Source organism: Narcine bancroftii, chromosome 9 (assembly GCF_036971445.1).
Source record: "Narcine bancroftii isolate sNarBan1 chromosome 9, sNarBan1.hap1, whole genome shotgun sequence".
In the NCBI taxonomy this organism is placed as follows: domain Eukaryota; kingdom Metazoa; phylum Chordata; class Chondrichthyes; order Torpediniformes; family Narcinidae; genus Narcine; species Narcine bancroftii.
The window spans coordinates 19,896,912-19,914,781 of record NC_091477.1 but is presented as its reverse complement, the minus strand read 5'-3'; the positions used below and the strand labels follow the sequence as shown (position 1 = coordinate 19,914,781).

The 17,870-nt window shown below is 40.4% G+C and overlaps 2 long non-coding RNA genes across 4 annotated transcripts in view; one reads left to right on the top strand and one right to left on the bottom strand.

The window, feature by feature from the left end:
- Nucleotides 1–212, bottom strand: part of LOC138743259 (uncharacterized) — a 102,835-nt gene extending 102,623 nt beyond the window's left edge. The window contains exon 1 of the long non-coding RNA XR_011344760.1: nt 45–212. This is a non-coding gene — a long non-coding RNA (uncharacterized lncRNA). The remainder of the gene's footprint in view (nt 1–44) is intronic.
- Nucleotides 1–15,959, top strand: part of LOC138743257 (uncharacterized) — a 55,539-nt gene extending 39,580 nt beyond the window's left edge. For 2 of the 3 annotated variants that reach the window (XR_011344758.1, XR_011344756.1), the window contains 2 exons: nt 10,881–11,025; nt 14,909–15,959. This is a non-coding gene — a long non-coding RNA (uncharacterized lncRNA). Of the gene's footprint in view, nt 1–9,973; nt 10,087–10,880; nt 11,026–14,908 lie in introns of all 3 variants that reach the window. The other variant, XR_011344757.1, reaches the window with a different exon arrangement.
- The last annotated feature ends 1,911 nt before the right edge of the window (nt 15,960–17,870 follow it).

The following is a 17,870-nucleotide window of genomic DNA, read 5'->3' as shown; positions in this document are numbered from 1 at the left end:
CTCCATTTACATTCCACAGAGCAGAAATAAACCGTGTCATTTACCTTGTCAGTAGCTTCTGAGCTGCAAATTAACTTCAGAGAACAAGTCCTTTTTTTTTGTAGCAATATTCACACGATGATATTCCAAATGTGCTGCAGAGCAGTCCTCAGCCTTTTGTAAAGAGGCATAAAATTGTGATTGGGACAGTGCAAGGTTGGAAAGCTCGTTCTCTGCAGCAGATTTAACATGTACTTTCACTTCCACATTACGAATTTAAATTTCCTTTTCTCTTTCCTCCTCCCCCCTCCCCCTCCCCCTCCAGTCCCCACTCCAGCCTCTCTGCACGTGAAAAGCAAGTGAGATTGTTCCCAGTCTCATAATGAAAAACCAAATTCACCTCCACTTTGCATCAATAAAGAACAGTTCTTGTTTGGAACTTGTGATCTCAATTTTGTTTAGAAATTCATAGGTTTGTCTTGTAAAGAATTAGGAAGAGTCGTGAACTACAAGAAAAATTGGAGTTAAACGAGAAAGTCTGCAGATCCTGGGTTGGAGTGCAGTACACAAAGACTCTGGGAAAAACTCAACAGGTCACCAAGTATCCAGAAGAAGTAAAGGGTGACACAACTTTTACCTGAGGAAGGGCTCAGACATGTGTACTATGGATCAGAGATGAGTTATTTCATTGACTTTAAGATAGGGTCGTGATTAGCCAGGGCATCAAAAGTTATGGGGGAGAAGGCTGGGCAGTGGGAAAATGGATCAGCCCAAGATTAAATGGCAGGGCAGACTTGATGGGCTGAATGGTCTCTGACCTAGGTGAGTTTCTTGTCAAACATGAGTGACCAGTACCTTATTTCAAAGGGATTAAGTGTTGACAATGCTCCTGAATGTCAAATGGGAGTGAGGAGCTATTCTCTCTTGTTGAGAGGATCATTGCCAACATTTTTTTTAACATTTATCATTGGAAGGCTGAATGCTGTGCAAAGCTTTTTTTGCAAGTGTCCATGGATTGTTTCACAAGCATGGTTGGCGTAGCTGTTAGTGGAACCCCTTTACAGCACCAGTAATCAGGACTGGGGTTTGACTCCCACGCTGTCTGAAAGGAGTTTATACATTCTCCCATGTCTGCATGGTTTTTCCCCAGGGGCTCCAGTTTTCTCCCACTGTTCGAAATGTACTGGGGGTACAGGTTAATGTGGTGTAAATTGGGTGGCACGGACCCTTGGGCCGAAATGGCCTTTTACCGTACTGTATGTCTAAATTTTTGAAAATTAACTTGAGCAGTGACATTTCACCTCATACTCATCACTGGATCTGCAGAGTATGAGCCTGCCCTTCACATCCAGACCTGATAGACTCTTCCTTTGTCACCACCTCCTCTTCCACTTTAGAGTCATAGAGTCCCAGAGCACAGAAACAGGCCCACTTTCCTGCATTAAACCAATACCCCTCAAATCCCCTCCCATCCATGCAGTAGTATCCATTTAAAAAAAAAAGAAAACTAATGTACCTGCATCCCCCACTTTGTCTGCCATCTCATTTTATATATTCATCACTTTCTGGTGAAAGACTATCTACTCACATCCTTTCTAAATCCCACCCCTCTCAACTTATAGTTATCCCCTTTCATCTTCCACTCCAGAAAACAGACCATCATTATTTCACCCTATCAATGCTATGGTAGACCTCGATAAGACACCTTCTCAACCTCCTGCACTCCAAGAAAAACAGGCCTAGTTTTTCCAGTCTCTCACGGTAATTCAAATTCCCTAATCCTGGCAATAACCTTGTAAACCTCTTCTGCATCCTTTCCAGCTTTACACTTTCCCGCCTATAGCTAGATGACCAAAACAGCACACAATATTCCATGTATGGTCTCACTGATGTCTTGTATGACCATCATCATCATCAACACTTATTTAGACAGATGAAGTTAATTGTCCTAAATGCTCCCTCCACTACTCTGTCTTCCTGTACTGCCATCTGTAAAGAGCTACACACCTGCACCCTGGGTCCTTCTGCTCCATGATGCTTCAGCTTCAGGGCCCTAACATTATCAGAGTAAATCCTGCCCTGGTTCGAATTACCCAGATACAGCACCTCACACTTCACCATGTTGATCTGCACCTGCCTTTCCTTCATCTAGTTCCCTATCTGGTCTAGATCCAGTTGCAAACCCAGATAACTTTCTCCACTGTTCATCACAGCATGTATTTTCATATCATTAAGAAACTTACTTGCACTAGCATCCTTATCCAAATAATTTAAGCATATTACTAAAAGCAAGGTCCTAGTACTGAATTCTGAGGCATTCAGCTGGTCGCGATCCTCCAGTCTGAAAACTGGCCTCTACAACCATTATCTGACTCTCATCACTGAGGATTTTTTTGGATCTATTTCCCTAGTTTACTTCCTATCCTGTTGCCCTTGCCTTCCATGCCAACCTACTATGATGGATCATTTGAAATACTTTACTAAAATCCACAAAAATAACATCAATTGCCTTGTCTTTGTCTACCCTCTTTGTAACCTCCAAAAATATCTATAAAGTTTAGGAGACATGATTTTGCCTGCACAAATCCATGCTGACTCTCTCTAATATTCCCCTAGCCATTCATACAATTTCCCTCCCACTTACATTGGACCAATCTGTAGTTATCTGGATTATCCTTAGTCTTTTTCAAACAATGACATCACATTTATCATCCTCCATCTTCTCCCCTCAGCAATTACTTGAAAATGTCAGTCAAGGCTCAAAGAATTTTTTTTCCTGCCTTCCCACACTCTGGTCTAGACCTGAAGATTTATCTACTTACCTAATACCTCTAAAACCTCTTCCCATTCCTGTCCAAATTTAAAAATGTTAACAAAATATTTGTTGAAATCTTCCCCATTTCCTCTGGGTCTACACATAGATGCCCTTCCTGATCCTTAAGAATACCTATTCTTATACACATAAAGAACTTCAGATGCAGAGAATCAAACATAATGTCCTTGAATTTAATACAGACAGGACAAAAGTACATCAATTCCATAGCCAAATCAGTTACAATCTTGTTGAATGGTGAAGCAGGCTTTAAAGACCAGATGGTGTACTCCTGCTCCTATTTCTTACATTTTTCTGTTCCTATTCACATGCCATCCCATATAAGTATCATTCAAGGGGAATCACTTTCAAGAGTTATTACAAACAATTCAGGAATCAGGAAATGAAAGGCTCAGAAATATGGACAAGTGCTTCTAGTAACACAAATTTATACTGGAAGTTTTTTAATCTAATAGATGCTCAATTGTGTATTAAGACTGTAAAGATGATCTTAGATTTCCTTACATACTCTTGACTTTGGCAAACATTTGATCAGTGGATCTAAGAAAACAATACAAACTTGAAGCTATATCATCAGTATCAAATGCCCCTCTTAAGTTTCCAAAGAGTAATTGAAAACTGAAATATCCAAGGTGAAGTAAACTGGAAGTCTTATTAGATTTGAGTACTTGATGACTGATTCATATAATCTTGGACTGGTTCAAGACAGGAAAATCAGATATGATGTAGGTAGATGTAAGAATTTGGATGGCTGCAGCACATTGAAGGTCCACCTAAAGTTGCATTTTCTTCACAGGATTTCTGCACAACAGAGACAGATTAATTCGAACTATAGCTTCATGCTCCAAGAAACCCAAAAAATGATCAGAATTGCAGGGACAATTTCAGGCATCACCTGAATCTGACATCGAAAGGCAGAGTGAATCAATATATCTATCTCTGTAAAGCACCAGCTCAAAAGATTGGCCCTGCTTGGGAACAATTCTACAATGGAAGATGTCTGGCCCTAATGAATTGCTGTCAAGCAGGAGGGGAAAGAGCGATGCTGTCTCAGATATACAGAAGTTAAGTTCAATCAGTCATTCTGGCCAGGAGTGGTCAGATAAGGTTCGAAATGAGGAAGCATTTCAGTAAAGGCTGTTGGGTAGGCACGCTGAGCAGCTTTTCAGATCTGTCAAACTCCATGAAATGAATAAGAGTGTATCCAGCTTCTCTTACAAATTTTTACTTTTGCAGATGACATTAAAACTCCTTTCCTCTCTCAGGATATTAGAATCTCTCGTGTGATCTCCATAGTTGAGGCAATTCTCTTGCCAGTATATCTATTCCCACTTTCTCACACTATAGACACAGCAGTTGGAACTGCCATCTGGAGCTGGTCCATCAGGGACATGGGTTGATAGTGGGCATTCTAAGAGGATACCTGAATTTTGCATTTTAGCAGGAAGCCAATCTTTCAACAGGTTGCATGCATGCAGACATCATCATGTTGTAACCAAAGCAATTTGGAAAATCACAACAGAATGAGACAGTCCTGAAAAATAATTAATGATTATGAAGCCAACTTTCATTCATCATTTTATGTTGGATGAAATCATACACAGTTCATTTGTGAGGAAAATGCTAAGTAAAGCCATTAAAAATACATTTTTTTGACATTAATCATCGTTAGGGTATGATTGAAATGGGGATAATCATTGATATACCTGTTTGAAGATATTTTTGCAGAACCACTTTTTTTCACAATAGTTGTATTAGAATATTGGACATGTGAGTATATGGTGCAAAATTTTATCTGTAAAGGGATGTTTTGATTGGCAATACGAGTTGAAATGTTAGAAATTAGGCAACAGAATCAAAACAATCCAAGTTATTACAAAGCATGTCCCTTCATCAGTTCAAATGGTGACAATCTGCATGATGCACAAGTGCCCCATTCAATCTGAATGAGGTTAGGAAATGCCCTGCTTTTAGAGTTTGTTAGAAATAGATGTACCGTTAAAGAAATTGCTCGAGACAAAAATTGAGAACAAAGAACATTTATTAAATAACAATGCAAAGTTGGGTGCAGTTTCAGTAGACTTGGAGGACCAGGGGGTATCCTGTCGGTGTCTTATGCCATTATTCCCATTGTCCTTATTCACATCCTAGCCCTTGTCCCCATTCACACCTTCCCGACTCTCAGGGCAACAGTCCCTTCACCTGCAGGGTTCGTTAATCTTGTCTAGGGTTTACTAGTTAAATATGCATACTTGAAAAATCTGTTGTATGGCTTACTAATTATATATGTATAACTTGCTAATACTATCTAAGGTCTTCTAATTATTTATGCAAGCCTTGCTAATTCTATCTGGGGCTTGGCGACCCTTATCTCATTCAGACTAACTCTACTTCTATTCTCAATTGTCTGTCCTTCTCTCCTTCATTCAGTGAAATTGCTGGTGTAGGAGATTCTTATCTTACTCAGACAGTGTCAGCTTCCTGCCTTCTAATATCCATGTCTCATGTTGTTTGCACTGGCTTCATTCATTTACTTATGTATCAATTTTATTTTCTTCATTTCTTCATGTTCATATTGCAATGTCAGTTTTTCTCATCTCTCACAAGTTCATGGGATTGTCCAGATTGGCTGATTTTAGATATCTGTTGGTCTGCGTTCTCAAGTGGTTTCTTTGGTAAACATCTGGATGGTATGCAAAGGGAAATAATAGCTTACCTTGATGTATTCATCACTTGCAGGGATCAGTTCAAAATGCACATTGGTTATGCATCAAAAATAAAATAAGCTATCATGTATTTACATTCAGAGATGTGGAAAAAGGAGAATGCTGTAATGACAGTGAGTAATAATCAATTAGTCAATGTTTTTGAATGCTATCTTACCATAGTGGATGCCAGAGTCTGAACCATGACATCAGTTCAGATGGATTGTGCAAATCTGAATTGAATTTAAAGTGTGAAGTAAGGAAGTTAGGGATTACACCAAGGCAAAGGAACACCCAATAAATGTGTAAACATATCGGGGGAATTAGAAACTGACCAAATTAAACATATTTTGAGGAAGGAAATGACTTTGCTGCTAGGCTTTGCTGTATGCAGTTGCCAAGCAATGCAATATTATTTTCAAGATTGGAGGCCAAGATAAATGCAGAAAATTAAATATGTTTTCAGAGCAATCCTTGCTTCAACATGATTGTTTTGACTGATAATGGAATGAGCTTTGGCTGTGGATTGCCTACAACATACTTTTCCTCTTTTGTTCTATTCTCTTCAACTCCAGCATATGCATGCAGGCCAAACATTTTGCTCAACCTTTCTTGCATCCACAGTTTGCTTTGAGTTTTCAAATGAAAGCATAGGGCCAACCAAGCTGAAATAACATTTAAGACCACACATAAAGAAAAGAAAGATAAATCCTTGGATTACTTCAACAACCTTTGTGATAACTTCAAGAGAAGGCCATTGATCAAACAGATGATTACAGAAATGTGACAGAAATTGGAAAAGCGTCTTCTTGCTTCATACAGGATAGGTGAGGAGGAGTCACGTGATGGAGTAGTGGCCGGACGGTGAACTCCAGCCCTCTCCAGAAAAGTCAGGAAAAACAAAGGAAAACACAAAGGCACAGAAATAAAAGTTACAGAAAAGTGAGTATAAAGGTGGAAAGAAGATGGCGACAAAAAAAGAAAAATCGAAAGCAACGGTAAGAAGAGAGGAAGAGAAGACAAAGGAGGAAAAAGGTGAAGGCCTTACCTGTCCAAAGAGGCCCGCTGCGGAGAGAGAAACCCGCTCCCTCAGGTCGGTAAATAATGGACTACAAAAATGGCTCGCAGAGCCGAGTAAAAGTGCGCAACCGCGCATGCGCGAAACTTCACGCATGCGCGATGCGCATGAAAAAAAACACACCGACGGGAGGGGGGACCAGCTGGGGAGTCGATCTCCACAGCCGGCAACGACAGCTGCAGTACACCTGCAGCAAGAAGAGACCACAGAAGACAATAGAAACAAGAAAGAAGAGGAGGAAAGGGCACCAAAGAAACAACAGATGGCCAACCCAGAGGAAGAAGAAGAGGAAGAGGAAGAGTACAGGGAAATAGAAGAAGAAAAGAAAGGCAAGGTAAAGGATATACTTTCTCTTATTAAAGGATACATGGAGTCATTTAAAGAATGGCAAACACAGGAATTTAAGGATTTAAGAAAAAGAATAAACAACACAGAAGAAAAAATAAATAAAATGGAGATGACCTTAACAGAAATGGGAAAGAAAATGGACAAGATGGAAGAGCGGGCAGTAGCAGCAGAAATGGAGGTAGAAGACTTAAAAAAGAAATTGGAGGAATCTAATAAAAAAACTAAAGAGACACAAGAACTACTAGCTCAAAAAATAGATACAATGGAAAATTATAACAGAAGAAATAACATAAAGATAGTGGGCCTTAAGGAAGATGAAGAAGGCAAGAATATGAGGGAGTTTATAAAAGAGTGGATCCCTAAGACCCTAGGATGTCCAGAACTACAGCAAGAAATGGAAATAGAAAGGGCACATAGAGTATTGGCCTCTAAACCACAACCACAACAAAAACCAAGATCTATTGTAGTAAAATTCCTAAGATATACTACAAGGGAAAAGGTACTGGAGAAGACAATGGAAAAAGTAAGAGAGGGCAACAAACCACTGGAGTATAAAGGGCAAAAAATCTTCATTTATCCAGATATAAGTTTTGAACTCCTAAAGAAGAGAAAAGAGTTTAATACAGCAAAGGCGATTTTATGGAGGAAAGGGTATAAATTTATACTAAAGCATCCAGCGGTATTGAAAATATTTATTCCAGGACAACAAAACAGACTATTCTCGGATCCAGAAGAAGCACGAAAATTTGCAGAACAATTACAAAAATAGACTGAGGGAGGAAGACGGGTAATGAGAGTTAAAATGATCACGATTGATATGTATGTGGGTAAAGACAAAAATAGACTGAGGGATGAAGACGGGTAATGAGAGTAAAAATGATCACGATTGATATGTATGCGGGTAAAGAGGTATAAGAGTGAATAGAGACAATGAGCATACATGAATGTATCTGTACTTAGAGGAAAATATAGATAGTATAGACAAGAATTAATAAGGGAAGGTAATGGAATAGAGAGAATAAGAAGGGAATTAAAAGAGTGACCTTTGTGACATATGAAAAGTGAAATCTTTTCTGGGGGAGGCGGGGTGGGGGGAAATAGCGGTCACTGCAAAATCAGTTGACGCTTGCGAGTGGATTCGCAAATCCAAATGGAGAAGGGAGATGTGGTTGTCCGACAAGGGATAAAGGACAACTCAGGAGGTGAAGGGGAGATTGGGGATAAATAAGATAGAAATAGGAGAATAAGGAAAATGTTGGATGTTGTAGGAATGTTGTCTTATAAAGAGTTGAAAATAAGAAAACAGAAATGGAAAAGGAGGAAAGGTAAGGATGGAAAAACGGAAAGAGAAGATAAACAAAATATAAAAGGGCTACGCTGAACTATATGTCTTTAAATATTAATGGAATACATAACCAAATTAAAAGGAAGAAACTACTAAATTTAAATGAATAAATGAATTCCATTAGAAAAAATAACATATAGGTTAAGAAATAATATTGAAATATTCGAACAAGTATAGGAGCCTTACATTAAATACAATAGCGAAAACCTACCGGGGACAAACATTACCTAAGTTGATGGAAGGAGAAGGAAAGAAAAGAATGGACTCAGTAGAATTTCTGGTGTAATTTTGTAGAATGACAACATTGTCTGACTGGCTTAATGCAACCTAGATTGTATACCTAAAATGGATGAGGAGGGGGGGTGGTTTGGGAGGAAAGGGTGGGGGGAGAAAAAGTCACTGTATATGTGTGAAAAAGAAACAGTGTATATCATGGCTAATGTGATTTATGGTGTGAAAAAAAAAATTAAAAAAAAAATACAGGATAGGTGATTTGATTGCAAACAGCGGAAGTGCTCATAATATTGCGGAGTCACTTATTTTGCCTTCAGTAGCCATAATAATATCTGGTGTCATGAACTTAAATGCCAAAGAAACAATTCAGGCAATTCCTTTGAGTAATTCCACTATTTCTATAAGAATCAATGAGATGGGAAGGAACATTGAAATCCTATTTCATTACAATCCAAAAAATTCTCTTTACAATTAGACCAATCCTCTCTGCAAGAGAATGATACTTTTTAACCATAGTTTATACTAGATTCTGGAATGGGAATGAGCTGATGGAAGAGATGTTTGCAAGAAGGATTAAGTACTAAAGGACTAACTATCTTAAAATAAGTTAATTACATTAACAAGGACATCGTGTGCTGCGCAACTGGTGGAGTCACTGCAATGGTTAATCACACATCTGAAAATCATTATACCTTCAGTTCTTACTGTTCATTGTGTCATTCAAAGGGAGCACTTAGTGGCTAAAAACTTAAGGAGGATGTTTAAAAACTTTGCTTTAATTGTCATAAAGACTATCTATTCCAGCAGCTGTGTGAAGAACATGATGAGTATTTCCAAAAGTTGCTGCTGCACACCGAGCACTTTGTTGCCATTTTTCAGATTTAAGTTAATTGTCATCTGATTGTTAATATACATCTTAGTCAATGAAAGAACTCATCTCTGATCCATAGTGCGCATACATACAGACACAGCCTATACACAAATGGCACGTGTGTGTGCGCGCAGAGAGAGACCTTTTCAAAATAAATTTATAAACATAATTTACTGATTACTAGGATTGTTCAATAATCTCACAATCTGTAGAAAGATGGTCCCTTGCTTGGCAGTCCTCCTTTTTAATGCTGCTATATCTATTCCTTGATGGCAAAGATACTCCAGGATGGATGGTCAGGCTAATTTTCTGAGCCCTCTTTAAGCACTGCTCCCTGTAGATATTTTCAATAGAGGGAAGCAAGACCACAGTGATTTTCTCAGCAGTTTTAAATCACCTTTCTTACTGACTTCAAGTCAAGTCACTTTTATTTGTCATTCATACCATGTATTGCACGGTAAAGGCGAGATAGCATTTCTCCAGGGCCACGGAGCAGATTTACATGAATATGTTAAAATAGAAATTAAAACATTAAGACATTCAATAAAAGTTCACGGTACACTATCCACATATGTTCTAGGAATTCAGGAGCCTGATGGCCTGGGGGAAAAATCTTGCCCAATGCGGACATAAGGCCCAAGTGCTACAGTACCTCCTACCAGATGGAAGAAGGGAGAAAAGTTTACATGAGGAGTATGTGAAGTCCTTGACAATGTTTATTGCTTTCCGCATGCATTGCGTGTTGTAGATGTCCATCATGGTAGGAAGAGAGCCCCCAATCATCTTTTCCACTGATTTCACTATCCTCTGCAGGATCTTACAGACTGAGGTTGTACAGCTTTCAAATCAGGCAGTGATGCAATTGCTCACAATGCTCTCAATACATCCTCTGTAGAATGTAGTGAGGATGGAGGGTGGGAAATAAACTTTTCCTCAGCCTTCGCAGGAATAGATGCACTGGTAGTCTTTCTTGGCTATGGATCTGGTGTAAAGGGACAAGGTGAGATTCTCTGCTAGGTGCACTTCAAGAAACTTGATACTCTTGACGACCTCAATGGTAGAGCCTCAATGGCCATGGGAGAGTGATCCCCTGGACCCTCCTGAAGTCAACAACCATCCCTTTTGTTTTATTAACATTCAGATACAGGTTGTTGGCTCTGCATCAGTCTGTTAGCGCCTGCACCTCATCTCTGTACGTTGACTCATCATTCTTACTAATAAGGCCCACCACAGCCATGAACTTGATGATGTGGTGTGAACTGTGTTTTGTTACAGACTTGAGTCAGCAGAGTGATGGTCTTGGAAGTTTTGTTTCCAATCTGGACTGCCCAAGGTCTCCCTGACAGGAAGTCAAGAATCCAATAGCAGAGCAAGATGTTCAGACCCAGCAGGCACAACTTCCCTATCAAGTATTGATGTATGATTGTATTGAATGCCAAACTGAAGTCAATAAACAGCATTCAAACATACGAGTCTTTATTTTCCAGGTGGGTGAGTGCCAGATGGAGGGCAGTGGCAATGGCATCATCCTTAAAGCAGTTGGATCTGCATGTCAACCACAGAGGGTCCAGTGACAGGAGCAGCAGGAGCCTGATATGCCCTACGATTAGCCTCTCAAAGCACTTCATGATGGTAAGATGGGAGAGCGACAGGGCTGTAGACACTGAAGCAGGACACAGATGACTTCTTGGGCACAGGGACAATGGTGGCAGCTTTGAAGTATGTTGAGACCATGGCATTTCTCAGGGAGATGGTAAGAATGTCATTAAGAACATCTGCCAGCTGAGCCGCACATGCCCTGAGATTCTCCACCAATTGCACGCTAAGGAATATGATATTCTTTAAAATCTCACTGATAGAGCCTCAATGGCCATGGGAGAGTGATCCCCTGGACCCTCCTGAAATCAACAACCATCTCTTTTGTTGATGTTGGCTGCCTTATTGAGGCAGGGCCTCATATAAATTTCATCAATGGACAGGAGGTTGGTACCAGTGATGCACATGGCTATATTTATCTGTTTCTGCAACATTGTGTTCCTGCATATTTGAGGTTCAAAACCAGACCATATCAATATATTTTACACAGTACACTTGTAGAAGTTTGATAGAATATTTGATGTTGTGTCATGTCTCTTCAGACTTATTAGAAAGTTAAAGAATTGGTGTTCCTTATTCAGTTTTGAGTGATTACAATTTAATAACCAACATAAAAGCAGTTTACAAAAGCCCAAATATAGTACTGGGTACTACTGTATTAATGCACAGTTGTATACAGGTATACACCACTTAATATCCATAATATGTTCTGTAAAACTGGTGTTATGTAACATGGACATTGTGTTAACACCATATTACTGTAATATTTAGGAAACCTATATGGGTTACTTACGATAAATGAAACTGTAATTATTTTCCCTATGTAAACACTATTAGCCTACATCACACACATTTTAGCAGAGAGGATCAGGATTATCCACATCATTGTTCTCAACTTCCTCAAAGTGTTCCACTGGAAGAGTTTCAGCCTTCGCAGGAAGGCTGCGAAGGACCTGGCTGAGGATTTTCTTGGCGAGGTGTTGGCTTCTTCAGGAATATGTCCAATGTTGTTTACATTTTATTCTCTTCATAGATTTCGTTATATGCAGCAAACGCTGCATGAGGATTCCTCTCTATCAGTCAAAAGCGTTCAGTGTGCACCAGTCATTTAAAATGGGTCCATCTCTTCAGCAAGCGGTTAAGTTAAGCTGTTAAGAATTTACAAAGCCTTAACTTCTGCACCTGATCTCCTTCTGCAGTTTCCTTTTCCCTTGCCTCTTCTTCCATTCCGGTTATGCCCTCTACATCTGTACTCGCAATCTCCAATTGGGATTTCTGATTGAATTCCATTATAACCCTATTGGGTCGTGGACGACGGAGGTATATGCAGTCGGACTTTGCCTGATCAGATGATAAGTGGCACACACCTGAATACAATTTATTGCAGTTTTAAGATCAACATTATATGACAATTCCCTTTTAATGTCTGGCATATCAATGTTTCTCATGGCTTGTGTAACTCCTCAAACCGCTGAGGCTGCTCTGCTTCTTCTGAAGTGTTTAAGATAGTTTGCTATGTTTGATGCGCTGTATCAAAGATACTGCTATTGAAAGCATGGATGATCAAAACTACAAGAAGTTCATTTTTAATTTGGCAGTTATCTGAACCTTTTCGGGTTACTGGCTTGCATCCAACTGAAACAATTTTAGCATCATTCAAGATTTTGCTTTATCACCCATGCTTTAACGGGATAGCTGTTAATATGCATCATCTTTCAACACAAGAGTGAGTATTTTGCAGGGGGTCATAAAATATGAGTATGGCCTATCTGTGAGGAGTTTGTACATTCTCCCCATGTTTGTGTGGGTTTATTTCGGGGTGCTCCAATCTCCTTCAAAATTTACTGGAGTTATAGGTTAATTGAGCAGCACGGGCTCATGGGCCGGAAGGGCCTGTTACCTTGCTGTATACATAACATTTTTAAAAACTAAATTTGGAAGAATAGGCATTTAAACAATAAATCTCCCACTTTCTTTGGTGCCTGAAACCAGAATTGATTTTTGGACTCATGCAATGGGTCCAAGTTAGAGAAAAAGTTGTCTGCAACATTAATCAGAAGGTTCACTTCAGAAATATGTCCTTAAATGAGACCTCTGCAGTGGCCAATTGGTCATACCCAGAAGAATGGATCTACTGGCAACCTGCTGTGAATCAGTCTCGAGGAAGGCAATATTCTCTTAAAGGCACATTCAGCATAGCAACCAGATATCAGCAGAGAATCATGGTTGCTATGGAGAAGAGGCTATGAAGTGTGCCCTTTGTGAAAAGGACAAGAAAGTCCAAAGTGGAACACCAGACAGTAGGCCATTTCATGGCAGCACTCCACCGGGAGGCCAGCCAGCTGTAAGCGCAGAGGGAAAACATAAACTAATCTTTCATAGACCAGTGTCGCATTCATGTTGAGCAGTGCCTTGTAGTGCCTTCCAGAGCCTATGGAGGTGGGGCAACAGGTGCCTTAGCGCCACCCATCATAAACACATGGCAGAGCAATGGCTGTCTTCCCTACCCTTAATCCCCTATGCAGCTGGAATCACTCTGTGTTTCCCAGAATAGTTCCAGTTGCGTGAGGGATTATGAGTAGGGAAGACAGCCATTGCTCTGCCTCATTTTGAGCCGCAGAGAGAGGCCTGGTGAGGTGTCAGAGTGGTTAGGGTTGGGAGGGGGGGCTGTCACAGCCCGCACCAGCTGCCCCACCCTGACAGCTCTCTTGTTACCCCTGCCCTGATGGTCCCCACTAGCCGCCACCTGCCCTGACAGCTCCTGCTGGCTGCCCCTGCCCTAAGGGGGACATGGAGGGAGAGGGATGAGTTGGTGGGAGAGAGTCGAAAGATGGGTTACTGGCTGATGATGTAATTGCAAGATCATCAGCCCGCGGCTGTACATTCATCTGAGGTGGCGAAGCACAACGCTCTGCCGATTATCCTCTCCTGAGAGGGATTGCAGTCAGCGTCTTGGAGCCAGCCACTGCGCATTCAAAAAGCTAAGTCTCCCAATGTAATGGCAGAGGATCTCTGCCTTTTTCACTGCATGAACGGGGCTCGTGCTGAGGTCTGTACCTGTTGCATCAGAAGACTCAACAGACCCAATGGAGGAAGAGCTGGCAGGAGGTGGCACCATCTACTCCCATATGAGAGAAAGTTTCTGCTTATTCAAGCAATGCAGAAATACATTTAATATCCTCAAAATGTATTTCAGGGTGAAAGCTGCACACCATTAACCTATTGTTGAAGGTCATTTCAGTAGTTGGATTACATTGATAAAATTCATATACATCAAGATCAGGACGGAAGAGGGATTAATGTGTGCTACCTAGGATTTTTCCTGTCTGATTGATGCTGAAGTATATTGGTGTTTTATTTTTGTGTAGGCAATCATGTTGGGATGTTGGTGCAACAAACTTTTTAAGAAACCACAACTTCAATGCTGTGCTGCCAAGTCTGGAGTTTACAAAGTGCCGCACTAGGTCGTGGTGATGGCTCAATACAAAAGCAATGGCTGTCTTTGTACCCATAATCCCCCACACAGCTGGAACCAATCTTCCAGAGCCAGAGCGATTCCAGCTGCATGAGGGTGATTATGGGTAAAGAAGATGGCCATTGCTCCCACAATGAGGCAGCTGCTGCCTGCTTCTCTCCCACCAGGGGTGAGGACTGAGAGTCACCTTTCCACCGAAAATAGGAGAAAGCACCAATAGGGGCAGGAATGGGGAATGGAGGGAGGGGGTTGTCTCCCTCTGAAAACTGAGAATTTATTATTCAAAAAATGGGTTTAATTAAATGTTCAATTAAATGTTTTTGAGGTATCACAATTCAATTATTTATGTAGTTTTCTCTTCTTTTTTCAATTTTTTTGTTTGTGCTTAATTATATACAAATTAATTATTATGTAATTGTCAATTCTGTATTTATGCTTATACAGGACGTCAAGCGGAAACTGCCAAAATGTTTGGCCTGGAAGTCAGTCTGAAGAAAACTGAGGTCCTCCATCAGCCAGCTCCCCACCATGTCTACCAGCCCCCCCACATCTCCATCGGGCACACAAAACTCAAAACGGTCAATCAGTTTACCTATCTCGGCTGCACCATTTCATCGGATGCAAGGATCGACAACGAGATAGACAACAGACTCGCCAAGGCAAATAGCGCCTTTGGAAGACTACACAAAAGAGTCTGGAAAAACAACCAACTGAAAAACCTCACAAAGATAAGCGTATACAGAGCCGTTGTCATACCCACACTCCTATTCGGCTCCGAATCATGGGTCCTCTACTGGCATCACCTACGGCTCCTAGAACGCTTCCACCAGCGTTGTCTCTGCTCCATCCTCAACATTCATTGGAGCAACTTCATCCCTAACATCGAAGTACTCGAGATGGTAGAGGCCGACAGCATTGAATCCATGCTGCTGAAGATCCAACTGCGCTGGGTAGGTCACGTCTCCAGAATGGAGGACCATCGCCTTCCCAAGATCGTGTTCTATGGCGAGCTCTCCACTGGCCACCATGACAGAGGTGCACCAAAGAAGAGGTACAAGGACTGCCTAAAGAAATCTCTTGGTGCCTGCCACATTGACCACCGCCAGTGGGCTGATATCGCCTCAAACCGTGCATCTTGGCGCCTCACAGTTTGGCGGGCAGCAACCTCCTTTGAAGAAGACCGCAGAGCCCACCTCACTGACAAAAGACAAAGGAGGAAAAACCCAACACCCAACCCCAACCCACCAATTTTCCCTTGCAACCGCTGCAACCGTGTCTGCCTGTCCCACATCAGACTTGTCAGCCACAAACGAGCCTGCAGCTGACGTGGACATTACCCCTCCATAAATCTTCGTCCGCGAAGCCAAGCCAAAGAAAGAAAGAAATTTATGCTTATATGTTAGACTCAATAAAAATATTTTCAAATGAAAAGAATTTTGTGACTAAGATCTGAAATGTAATAACTTTACTGTCTTTGCTACTTTTGGAAACTAAAGTTGGGTGTTAATTACCACATCATACTCACAACACTGCTCCCTTATGGTTACTTGGAGTTATTCATTGGCAAGCAGTCACCTAAATTTTCATATCAAGATTCTTTGCAAAGTAATTAGTTTTACAGGAATGACATCAGCTCATCCAATGAAATAATGGGTCTGTGCAGATTCAATTTGCAAGGCAATGCTGCTAATCCGGATCGTCCTCACTTCAGCTTTTGGATTTTCAACTCTGGTTAAATAATCCATATTCATCATATTTGAATCAAATTATGATGAATGTTACACCATTAAGTGGATTGAATTCAATTTTTTTTTACTCTGGCATTTAATAACTTCAGACAGGCTATGAGGTTCCACTAAATTTAATTTTTTTTTAAAAGACTTTTGGCTTCCTAAGGCACATCAACTGATAATTGTGTTTCTTTCCAAAGAGTAAAGGATATCAAAATGTTCAATGATTTGGTTCCAAATCTAGAGCTTATATATTTAACCAGAAACTAAGTCTGTTCCCCTTGAGATCAAAAGCGAGAGAGATGGAGTCACAGACCCACACAATGCAGAACAGGCCTTTCAGCCCAATTCATCCATGCTGAGGAAGTTGGCATTCTGGGCCTGTCATCCCATTTGTCTACATTTGCCATTATCCTTAAAAAAAAAATCCCTACATATTCATTTATCTGTCCTAGTAATTTCTGAGCATTGTAATTGTGGCCGCAGCTACAACTTCCTCTGGCAGCTTGACCCAGAAATCTTTATAGCAGATTTCCTTCTGATCAACAAAAGAAGCAGAATTGTCATTGACTGCAAAATCAGATTAAATTATCTTCAACAAAATTGAGCTTCTGCATGCATCTTCTCCAGATGTTCAATATATCTCTATGAATTCCACATTTCAACTTCAAGTTCCTAAGAAATATTGCAGTGAACCATACTGCCTGTTGTGATGAGAAAAGTGATTATCAAAATGAAAAATTTGAGTGGTGGGGTGGGGGAGGGAGAGGACAGTTTCTGTAGAATTTTGCAGTAATGTTTTACTGCAAAATACATTATTGTTTTCTAATATAATTGAAATGCCAAGAAACCATTCCTCCCCTCAAGAGTGAGTTCTTGTCTAAGATAATATTTTTTGAGGGGTGGAGTTGCATTGTGTTATAGGTCATCCAGATTTCTCTAGTGGCTTCTGATAAATTAGCAATTTCTAGCTGGTTAAAAAATGTGCTCAAACTTGCTTGGTGTGTTGAATTAGATTTTTCACTAGGTCACATTAACCTTTTGTTTGTTGCTGTTTAGAATGAACGTCATCATTTTGTAAATCTGACAATAACAAATGCCAAAGACAAATGTTAAACAAATATACTGCAGATGTTAATCATAGGAATCATTTTTTGACTGAAGGAACAGTCATTAAAAATCTTCCACTTTACAATTGATGCATTTCTGTTGATAAGCATTCAGAAAAATTATTATAAATAATATAAAACTGAAATCATTCAAGTCCCCTCTCACCACCTCTTTTTTTTCTCAAACATTTTCTCTTTGATCTGTCTCAGATTTGACTGCATCACATTTTAGAAGAAAATGCTTATGCTCAATTCCTAAAAAATATATTTCAGTTATATATTGAGAAGAGTTGGTGTAAGTGACGACTAACCAGTGACACTCACATCCACATTGATGAAATGTTTTGAGAAACTGATGTTGGAGCATATCTGCTCTTGTCAGTGACGATGTGGATCTCTTCCAATTTGCCTTCTGCAGCAACAGGTCTACAACAGATGCCATCTCACTGGCTCCACCCAAAACCCTGCATCACCTGGATGAATGGTGCCCAGCATATAGAGGTGTGGGGGACAGGGGTGACATGAGTTAGTAGGTAATAAGTGGAACCAGATAGAGGAATGATGAGC